The sequence below is a fragment of the Apium graveolens genome, chromosome 11 (genome assembly GCF_009905375.1).
Source record: "Apium graveolens cultivar Ventura chromosome 11, ASM990537v1, whole genome shotgun sequence".
In the NCBI taxonomy this organism is placed as follows: domain Eukaryota; kingdom Viridiplantae; phylum Streptophyta; class Magnoliopsida; order Apiales; family Apiaceae; genus Apium; species Apium graveolens.
In genome coordinates, this window is record NC_133657.1 from 192389631 (window position 1) to 192401210 (window position 11580).

Here is an 11580-nt window from a genome sequence, read left to right on the forward strand (position 1 = left end):
CTTACACTCCGGATTTGCTTGCTGGGATCTTTTTCCACTTTGCTCTTGAATCCTATTCTTCTAACTCTTAATATCACCCTTCTTAAAGCTTTGAGGTCTTCCTTGGTTCTAGAATCCAAACTTCTTGAAATTCCTTCCACCTTGGCTCCCTTGAGCTGATCCTTCACTATCACTTCCAAACTTTCTTTACTTACTCTCTTTCTCCTTCAAGTTTTGATCACTTTCTCTTTCAATTACCATCGCCTTCTGGACCACTTCAGCATATGTGGTCAATTCAAAAGCAGCTACTCTACTTCGTAGCCAACGCTTCAATCCTTGTTGAAATCTTTTCGCTCTCTTTTCATCTGTGTCCATATAATCTCCAACAAACCTAGCCAACTCAGTGAATTTCTTCTTATACTCTCCTACAGTCATTCTTTCTTGCTTCAATTCAAAGAACTTCAATCCCATTTGAGTCTGCATATACCTCAGGAAATACTTGTCTAAGAAAATCTTCTTGAATCTACCCCAAGTGATAAATTCCTCTCCTTATAAAGCACAGGCTGACTCCCACCAATAGTTCGCTTCGTTTTTCAGGAAATAAGACACATAGTTGACAGTGTCTTGAGTTCCACAGAACTCCGATGGTTTCACAGGTGGTTGTTGTTGAAGTTGTTGCTGAAGGAGTTGTTATTGTTGAGCAAGGGTAACAGATTGTTGGTGAAGTATTTGTATGAGTTGAGCCAAGTTGGGTGGTGGATCTTCATGATCTCCGGTATTGGTGTTGCGAGCTCTACAAGGAGGCATGGTTCTGAATATAGACAAGAAAGGTTTATTCACAGTTCAATATTTTCAAACATAGGTTATAACAAAGGTAAATATCAAGTAATAAGGTCTCATTCAAGGAATATTTTAGTGAAAGATTTGACATGATCAAGTTCTAAAGGAATCAACAGAATTTAAACAAGAAGTTCTATTTAAGAAAGTATATAGCATGGTAATGAGATGACAATATTATAAAGATAATCAAGGTGCGAATTTAACATTAGTTCGAATGAAAAGTGTGAATAAAGTACGAACAGGAAATAAAGTACAAATAAAGTCTTCCCGAAACAATCCGGGTACAAGGTACAAATGGAAATGAAAGTACCAATCAATAATGATGCTGGAAATAAGTGGACTATATGATAGTCTAAGAGGATGATGGTGGGGGAACAGGGGCACGGAGCCGGCTAATCACTCGGCGGAGCTCGTTGGAAATGGCGGTAAGAGTGATCTGACTCTCTCTCTCTCACAATGTGGAATCATCAATGATAATCGGTCCTCATCCATCTGGATGATCTCCTCAAGCCTAGGTATCAGTCGGGGTCGGTCAGCCTCGTCGTTCGAGTTCTTGCGGTACAGCTGGTCCACCCTACGTCGAAGATTCACGTTCTCGCCCTCTAATCGATCAACCATCAATACCATCTGCTCATAAAGAGGGAATGACATAGTAGAAGGGGATCCGGGAGTCACTGAGAATGATGCCTGTCAAAGAGTTATATATATACGCGGTTGTAAATAAAAGGGTTAGAAAACCTATTGATTCTAACGTCCCAAAACCCAAATGATCTAAGTTCATCCGATTCTTTAAATTCCTATCTTATCTTCATTTATCCTATGTTGTTCAGTGACTCAAACCTGTGGCTCTGATACCAACCTGTGACGAACCCACACTACTAGCTAGCAGAAATATACATAACAATAATTAAATATTAAAGTACTACAAAAGATAGAATATTAAGGCTACAACCCTTATCCACAATCCCCGAATATACAGGAATGAGTTTGAAAAACATCTAACATATTCATTATTACAAATAAAAATATCTTAAGTCAAATTACTACTAAATTTTAAACCCAAAGTTTACAACCCTTAGGGAAGTACTAGTTCCCTACCTGCTCCAATATCTGATGGTAGGCATACCCCGAGTCCCCAGAAGTCTTACGCGCGGTTTGCTTGAAACGAACCATCTTCGGGTTTCACTGAAGGGATAACATCAATAATAATATCAATGAGAAAAATGCTCATCAAGTGAATAACAGTATATAACAATGCATCATAACCGTGATAAAATGATAACATAAGATAAATCAGCAATATGAAATCTCAAATAGAAGATCAAGTTATAATGAGTGAATGGAATTGGAAATCACACAACGCTATGACCAATGAGGGGTGATCAGCCCACATCAAAGCTCCGAACCACATAACAAGTGATTCACAACCTTTGAGGATCCTCGACACACATTAGCCATATAAAAGCGATCACTACAAGAAAAAGTTAAATAGACATCACACATTAGACATCGGTTGCGGATGCCACTGATGTTAAAAGAGGTAATAACATCACCCCGTGTTTTTCTGATGTCTTTGTTATTTGAAGAAATCGATTATTTAACAACCAATGTCTAAAGTTCTCTAAAATAAATCAGCGTGGGCCACTTCAATTTGTTTCCCCCCTTAGTGAAATTTTACAAAACTTTCCCTCATTTGATTGCCAATTATTCCCCCTGTCCAGAGAAACTAAAAACAAAAAAGAAGAAGTAAATCTCTCATAAATCTCTCTCTCGTCTCTCAACCCCCACTGAATCTCTCTCTCTCTCTCTCTCTCTCTCTCTCTCTCTCTCTCTCTCTCTCTCTCTCTCTCTCTCTCTCTCTCTCTCTCTCTCTCTCTCTCTCTTTCTCACTCGTCTCTCACCACTACAACCTTCGCTACTCTAATGGCCATCACCACCAGCTCTGCTGTTTTAGTAACCACTATTTCCACCAGGTCCGATGGGTTCACCATCGCAATCACCTTCACCGGTCTGCTAACAATCTCTTGGTGTCTCCTTTACATGGATACTATTATGGTCTTCTCTGGTTTAACAGTTATGTTTTTTAAAATCAAAACCCTAATTTCTTAAATTGGGGATTTTTAAAATCGAAACCCTAATTTTTTAAATTGGGGTTTTTAATTTTAATACTCTTTGTTGGTTATAAGGAATATGGTTTGGGTAATAATTAACATGTTATTTTCGTTTACTTGGATTTATCTTTCATTTATTAATTTATTAATTTTGTTTTTCTATATGATACAACTATTATTTGAGGTAATCGTTGGTTTATATTTAAGGTACTGTGATTGTAGATGAAATCTTGGGTATAATCAAGGGAGTTGCAGTAACAAGTGTTTACTTGTTTGTTATAGTTCCTGCATACACAGTTTATTTGGGTTGTTTTTTTTATAATTGGACAAGTTTATATGGCAGCTCGGTGTTGGAAGAGGAGGAAGAGCGCGAAGTTGCACACATTGTCGAGCATCTTGCTTTCAGTGCGACTAACAAGTACACAAATCATGATATTATAAAGTTTCTTGAAAGTGTTGGTGCAGAATTTGGGGCTTGTCAAATTGCAGTGACATCTTCTGATGAAACTCTTTATGAACTGTTTGTTCCGGTTGACAAGCCTGAAGTTATACCTCAGGCTATATCTATACTGGCTGAATTCAGTTCAGAGGTAATAATGACGTTTTGGTTTTTTATATAATTTGAGATTTTATCATATATCTTTATAGGTACAACCTTATGCCTAGTACATATTCGGGTATCATCAGATGATTTGGAGAAAGAAAGAGGAGCAGTTCTGGAAGAGTATAGAGGTACTAGAAATGCTAATGAAAGGATGCAGGAGGCACATTGGGCGCTCATGATGGAAGGTTCAAAGGTCTAGTTGTTGGCACTTGTAATTCCAAATATTTTTAGCTATTATCTAGAACTTGTCGAATATTCTCTTAGCTTAATTAGAAAACAGATCCTGATCGACGTTCTCAGTAATCCTGATTGTTTAGTATGTCAGTTTAAGCTTATATGTATGTGATCCTCATTGTATTATACAAGTTCGTTCTGTGCTCCTTTGTATTTGTGAATGAACCTTATATGTGCTTTTGTATTGGCATGCTCACTATTAGCCTAAGAATTGAAAGTAAGGTGATCAATTCTTTTTATCGTAGTACTTTTAATATGAGTTTGGTGTTTCCTGTTTGAATTAGGGTACAGTTGTAATTTATTTTGAGCATGATTTTGGGAACAATACATCTATATCTATATGAATACATCATATATGCTCATCAATGGTTGCAGTATGCCGAGCGTTAACCCATTCGACTGGAAAAGGTGATTCGAACTGTGTCTCCTGGGACTGTGAAACAGTTCTACAGGAAATGTCATCTGAAAAATATGGTTGTTGTAGCAATTGGAGATTTCGCTGATACACAGGTCTAGATTTCAAATCTGGCTATTTATCGCATACTTTGATATTTCATAACAGACGTGTATTTAATATATATGTTCTCACCAGAGTGAAAAAACTCTAGTTGGTCAAATTAAACCTGGAAAGAATCTGTGTGTGTATTTGGAATGAATTGTGTTGAATCCAATCATGTCAGCTAGCTTAATAATACAGTATATTCCTTTGAAATACGGCGACTAATAATGCTGAGTTTTATTTTTTAATTATCTAATTCTCTCTTCCCTCGCTCGTCATAATCAATATAACAGATTATTGTTGAGCTTATAAAGATGTATTTCGGGAATAAAATTTCAGCATCTGATCCTCCTCCTATACCACACTTTCTGGTTCCATCACACGAAGAGCCACGATATTCATGTTGGTTAGAATCTAAAGTTGTCGGGGTTAGTTTGTTGTACATCTTTTTTAACTACACTTCTTTTTAACCATGTATTTTCATGTTGGATGATCCTTTCCATGCAATAAGTCAGACAGTTCCTATCTTTAATTGGCCTTGAATAGTCTGCAGTGATGGTAAGCTGTAAGATGCCTGTGGTGGAGCTGAGGACTGTAAGGGATTACAGGGAATTACTTATAGAGTGCATGTTCTTTCATGCCTTGAACCAAAGTTTCTTTAAGATATCTCGCAAGAAGGATCTACCATATTTTTCATGCTCAGCTTCCGCTGATGTCCTTGTTCGACCAAGTAAGGCCTATATAATGACTTCGTCTTGCAAAGAGAAAGGAATTATAGAGGCCTTGGAATCAATGCTTACTGAGGTGTGCATTTTTATAAAATTGTTAAGTCTTTCTTATATTTCTTCTACAGATTTCTTATCTTTTAGGTTGCAAGGGTTCAGCTACATGGGTTTTCTGAGCGTGAAATAACTATTGCTCGGGCGTTGTTATTGTCAGAAATCGAATCTGCCTATTTGGAGCGGGATCAGATGCAGTCAACCAGCTTGCGAGATGAGTATTTGCAAGTATATTACTTCTCTGCCTTTGTCTAATGTTTTCTTTGTTGTTGTCAAGTTTGACCTTCCTACTCAACCTTTCCTTTTCCAGCATTTTCTTCATGATGAATCTGTCATTGCTGTCATGTATGAAGCGCAGTTGCAGAAAACTATATTACCCCGTGAGTACATATTGATGTTTAATGTTTTCTTCTATATATCCACAATTATTCCCTATAATTTCACTCTAGTTTAGTGTGAAAAACTAATTCTACACGTTTTGGCCAATTCGACTTGGATAAATATATCAGCTCATGAAGTAGTCCTATGCTCCGCACTACTGATGTGATAATATTTTACCAGTTGCAAACTTTAAATAATTAAATTGTTGCCCAGCTCTCCTATATTATCCTTTCAATTTTATGTCATATATCTACTCACTCCAAATTATAAAAAATGGACGGGATATAAATGAACAGAGTTCAATAAATATGCAGTGCTTAATAGTTGCTTCTCTCTGTGAGAAAGGTAAATTCTTAAGTTTGATTTTTATTGTGTTTGGTCGCATCATATATGTTCTTTTCATTGTAGCTGAGTAATAGGTGGTATGGTCTAAATTTTCTCTGATATGATTTCACCCAAACAATATTTCTAGAATTAGTTGAACAACAGTTTTACTAGCTATCCTTCTTATTTTATTGCCTTGGTTTTTTGTCCAGCATCAAAGCTTCTTGTGTACTTTCTAATACCATCTTATTTCCTAGCTCTCTGATGTTGTGGATTCCATGGAGGTCAATATACAAAATGAAGAGTCCGTAACTACACGTACTTACTCTTATCTACATATTTATACTCTAATAAGCTAGAACAATGAGAGAGCACTAGTTTTAATAGTTTCATCTTGGGGAAAGTATATCATCGAAAGAAAAAGTGAGAGTACAGTTTTTTAAATCAGCTCTTAAATTTGCAGAAGAAATACTGGGCCATGCTAAAGACCGCACAAAAGATCAGTGTCATGGATATATTGTTCTCTATCTTAGAGTTTGCTGCATCTTATAATTCATATACTAATCTCAAATCGCGAATGCACCACATTTCTGCTGAGAGGTATAAACTATAAAGAACTTCCGCACACTGATATATGTTTTCTCTGTCCCTGCTTTGACTTTGGGTATACTCCATAAAAACCTTGAGCATCGTACTTCACTGTTTTATAGGCCACCTTTAAATCTTTTTCACCAAGAATTAGATGGAACATGCATCTATTTAGATGTGTTGCAGAAGTCAACTGGTGGAAAAAACTCTAAAACACAGCGGGAACTTGGATCCAGTCTTCGTGAGAATGTAGATGCTTCACCAAAATATATAAATGATGAATTGATGGGCATAGCAGAAAACAAACTAGTATCTTTTCAATGTAAGATGCAGTTTATTTTGATGATGATAAAGGACCAGACTATGTATTTAAGCATGTATTCAAATCTATTATTTCTTTAGTTTACTTGAGTGCAAGTTCCGTATATTTGATATATATTAGTTACAAAAGCAATTGTACATCACTTTTAAAGAACAAAAACTGATGTCAAAAAAAGTTAATGTACATGCTTTTAGATAAAAAAAACTGATGTCAAAGACTGCAATGTTCAAGTATAAATTGAAAATAGGCATCACTTTGTTTGGGATAAAACTGATATTTATGTGACAATATAGACATCACTTTTAAAGAAGAAAAACTGATGTCAAAAAAGGTAATGTACATCGCTTTTAGATGAATAATTGATGTCAAAGACTGACATGTTCAAGTCTAAATTAAACATAGACAACACTTTGTTTGGGATAAAATGATGTCTATTTGTCGATATAGACATCACCTTTCACTAAAGAAATTGATGTTTAATATCTGATTTTACATCACCTAAATGAAAATACTCGATGTCTATATGGAAAAAAACATAGCTCGTCATATGTTTAATCTGTTGTAATAGGTGTAATTTATTTATTAAATTATTTATTTCTAACATTTTTTGTAAAAAAAACAATGCATGGACATCATTTTTTTTTCAGAAATGATGTCTAAGCAAGTAAAGACATCGGGTTATGACCAATGTCTAGAATAGACATCATCGACATCAAGATCGGTTGCCAAACAACATAGACATCGGCTAAAAACCGATGTCTATGGACTTTTTCTTGTAGTGCATCAGGCTCCCTGCTACTGAGGTTTTAACGGTGACTGGCGCCTCAGTATTATCAAAACATACCATCCAATTCCTTTTAATTTAAAAAGGGTTCTTGATTAAGGACAAGAGAACAAGGGTTGGTATTGTCAAAGTTCAAATGAAGGAAACGATAGTAGTGTTTTGGTTTCCAAAGGAAATGATTCTAGGTTTTGAGGGTATTAGGATTCACATGATTTATTAAGGAACTATTGTAGGGTTCACATGGATATTAGGTAATATGTGAGGAAAAGGAATCAATTCAAGTATGAAAAAGATTAATTAGATTCAAGACTTAATCATTGGGTGATGTAAGGGACTAATTAATCTTATTGAAACTGTAGTCATGCATTCACATGGTTTTTAACCACAAGCAACAAAATTATAGAGGTAAGTTGAGAGTTCACTTTCCTGGATTATGATTACTGAGTACTTGAATTGAATCGTCTATGGGCTCCTATCCTGGCCTTCTTGAACCTATGATAAATAGTATCCTCATTATAATTCTTGCTACTACCCTTTCGCGTATACTATAAATATGCATATACACATATACACACACATATATATACACTAAATTCTACTAATTACAAAGAATATATGAAAAATATAAACCACATAACACATAGCAAGAAATGACATGGCAATTTATTACTTAGTTAATAGTACACATTTTGATTCTATTTACGGCCTTAGTCAGTTAGACATTTAATCACATACATACAATTATCATGACCAATACTCCTAATCCTCCTTAACAGACTTTAACTTAACCTAAATTCAGTAAGGCACACTTATGCCTCATTACAAATGACTCACAAATGCAATGCACACTATTTGACTTATCAAATGCACACCTTGGCACCAATGGTGTACCTTGGCGAAAATATGAAGTTCTACCTTGGGCCTTTGCTATATTTTGACTCCTATGACTTCTTATGAATTTAAGCTAACTTTAGCAATTGGTTTGACATCAAGGCCTCACTTAAAATACACATAAATGCAACGCACCTGTCTAAAGCTTCCAAAGGAAACTCTAATGGTGACTATCGGGTATTTTGGTGGAAATAAGATATCTCACCTTGGGCCTTCACTCCAAACAAACTCTCAAAGGTTATTAAGACTCTAAAAGACTCTCAAGTTGGAAGACTCAAAGGCCTCACTCAGGCCTCCCTAGGCCTCAAGTGGAAGTTGACACAAAACTGCCTTCCCTGATTTCCAAACTTCCTTGATTTTACCAACTTAAAACTCACCTATTTAGTTCAATTATAGGGTTTTAATGACTTGTTAAGCTTTCTAAGACTTCATTACATCTATGTAGACCAAGGTCCCATGAAGGACTAACCTATGACATGCTGATAATCAACCAAAAGACAAGTTTACCCAAATCTGCCCTATATTGAGTTGTTCTCCAGGTTTGTGGTGTGTGTGCCTAACCAAATACAAACTTTTATGCAATCTAAAGCTACTGGACTCAAGTATGAACCAATTCCAAACTCCCTTGAGCTCAGGCCTACCAAGTCCTTGCTAAAACTCACCTAAAATGACCTAAACTTCTAGTTCAAAATCTGCCCAACTAAGATCAATGCGACTCCTTCCACCTTAACTCCTTTCATTACACCAAACCAAATAACAATCGACAACAGACCAAGGCAAGCCCTAACCTACACTAATACCTACTGACTAACAATATTTAAGTCTCATTTGCAATTTTATTAGCATGAAGATCTCTTATAAAAACAAGTGAGGTAACACATCACACAAACAAGCCATCACTTAGCATTTTAAGCAAGAATTCGAAGTATGCATGCATGGTAACTTCATGACAGCTACTGACCTTAAGCTCATTTCATTATATATAACTTAAACTAGCATTTTATAACCAAAAACCTACAACATGTATCTCATACAAGTCAAACACCAAATCATAAAATCAACAAGTATAGTTTTTACTTAAAAATCACTTGTAAATCAACATGCAAGTACTATATCCAACATGCAAGTGCTAAAATCACCATGCAAGTACTAAACTTAAGGTATCTTGATGGAAAACTAGCATGCAAGGGTTTAATATAACAAAACAACATTTATAAGGAGTAAGACTTTAAAAAATCAATATGCATGGTCATTTTTCATAAAAACTTCCCAAAATCGACACTTTACATTCGGCTCCTAAGAAATCATTGCCAACTGTTTATGAACAATGAGTATGACTTGGTAAAATAGAAGTGTAACACCTCCCCAAGATCATATCTTGTTCATTCTATAAGCCACCATGGTTGCAACCTTAAGTTTATAAGAACCAAGGTCTCAACCTCGGCTTCTTCAACATGCAAGCATAAAACTTACCTCAAAATGATTGCTACTCCACTAAATGATGAAAGTTCTTGGCTTGAATAACTTGAAAAGTGAAAGAAGATGAAGAAAAACGATGAAAATGGTAAGAATGAGGGTGTGGATGGGCTTCGGCCAAGAGGGAGTAAATAGAGGAGACGAGAGGGGTTTTGAGTGGGTGTGTGTTGATGAAATAATGGCACTCACTTGGTTTTTGTCTCTTTAATTTGACTATAAAGGTAATGGAATGAGGAATGTACAATATTGTCCTTCGTACTAATAGTGACAAAAATGCATGCAAGGTTAAAGAGGTAATCTTGCATGTTAGTGGGGTTGGAATGGAAAATACTAGCCTTTGACTCTCTTATAAGCTTAGATGCATGCAAGGGTATACTAGCAATTAATAATTAATAAAAGTATGATTAAAAAGAATGAATTTGAGTAAATAAAATATAGCTTCATAAATCACAAAATTAATACCATAAATACTATGAAATTTTAGAAGTTTTATAAAGCTAATTTCAAAAATTTTGAACAATAATATATTTTAAAAGAATTTTTCTAAGGTAAATACTCTAATAAAAAAACCATAAATATTCTAAGCCACATAAGAAAATGCAAATAATTTGATTCTAAGACGAATAATAATCTATCGCTTAATCGCAACTACAACAACTCAAATATTATTTACTCGCGTAACAGAATTAGCTTGCATACGCTAAATTATATGCTCAAATAACCTAGCAATATCAGAATGCCATACAATGATGAATATATACGAACACATTGTATTCACACAAAAATTTTATAGCACAATAGAGATTATCATATTACATTCATATCAAATATTTACAGGCGTTATATTTGTACTAAGTTATGAATTGTAATCCTAAGTTATATGATACAAATAGTTTCACACATCTTGTTTTTTTGTATTTCATTTATAGTAAATACATGCATAAAAGTTAATTCTTGTATTCCGTCCATTCTTCTACAAGTAATTCTAGCTTACCAAAATTATCACAACAGAACATAGATGAAGATCAAATAAGTTATCCGTATCTAGTAGCGAAGTAGCAGACCTATTGATGAAGACTTACCAAAGACTCTGCACCCTCAAAAATGAGAATATGTAAAGGCTCTCAAGTTCATTTGTAAATTCTAAAAATAATTTGGTTTTGTATAAACTTTGATTGATCGAATAACTTTTCATCTAGTAAATGGTACAAATTCCTTAATATTTTATTTTTATTACAATTATATGTGTATTTATGCTCCTTGACCTTGACTAGTTAATATTTGTGGTTTTTCTAGGACACACAATAAAAGATGAGTTGTCGAATTTTGATTGACTTCTACTCATTACTGATAATGAACCATCTGTATGCACACAAAACTCCACCAATAACAAGTATCCACCTAATAAAAATAAGCATTAAAGTAATTGTCTAATGTGTGTAGACATTTCACACACACTATTTTTGCACTAGTTTGAATTATATGTTCAATTGTTTTTGTAGTGATTCAGTAATTGTTTGAATTTACAAAAAATGATAATATGATATAGATTGGGGGTAATATAAATATAAGAAATAAGGAAAATAAGATATAGAGATGTGCCTATGACTACCTCCATCATAAATAAGAAAAAGAAGATATACCGACGTGCCTAGGGGTACTTGATCATAAACATGAGAAATGAAAGGGAAGATAAGAAGAAAGATAAACAAACAGAAGAATTTTACTAAACAATTCTGTAACGCCCTCAAATTCGGGGTCAGAAGAT

The 11580-nt window shown here is 34.7% G+C and overlaps 1 pseudogene; it reads left to right on the forward strand.

The window, feature by feature from the left end:
• The first annotated feature begins 623 nt into the window (after window positions 1–623).
• LOC141696352 (stromal processing peptidase, chloroplastic-like) overlaps window positions 624–11580 on the forward strand; it is a 28887-nt pseudogene continuing 17930 nt past the window's right edge.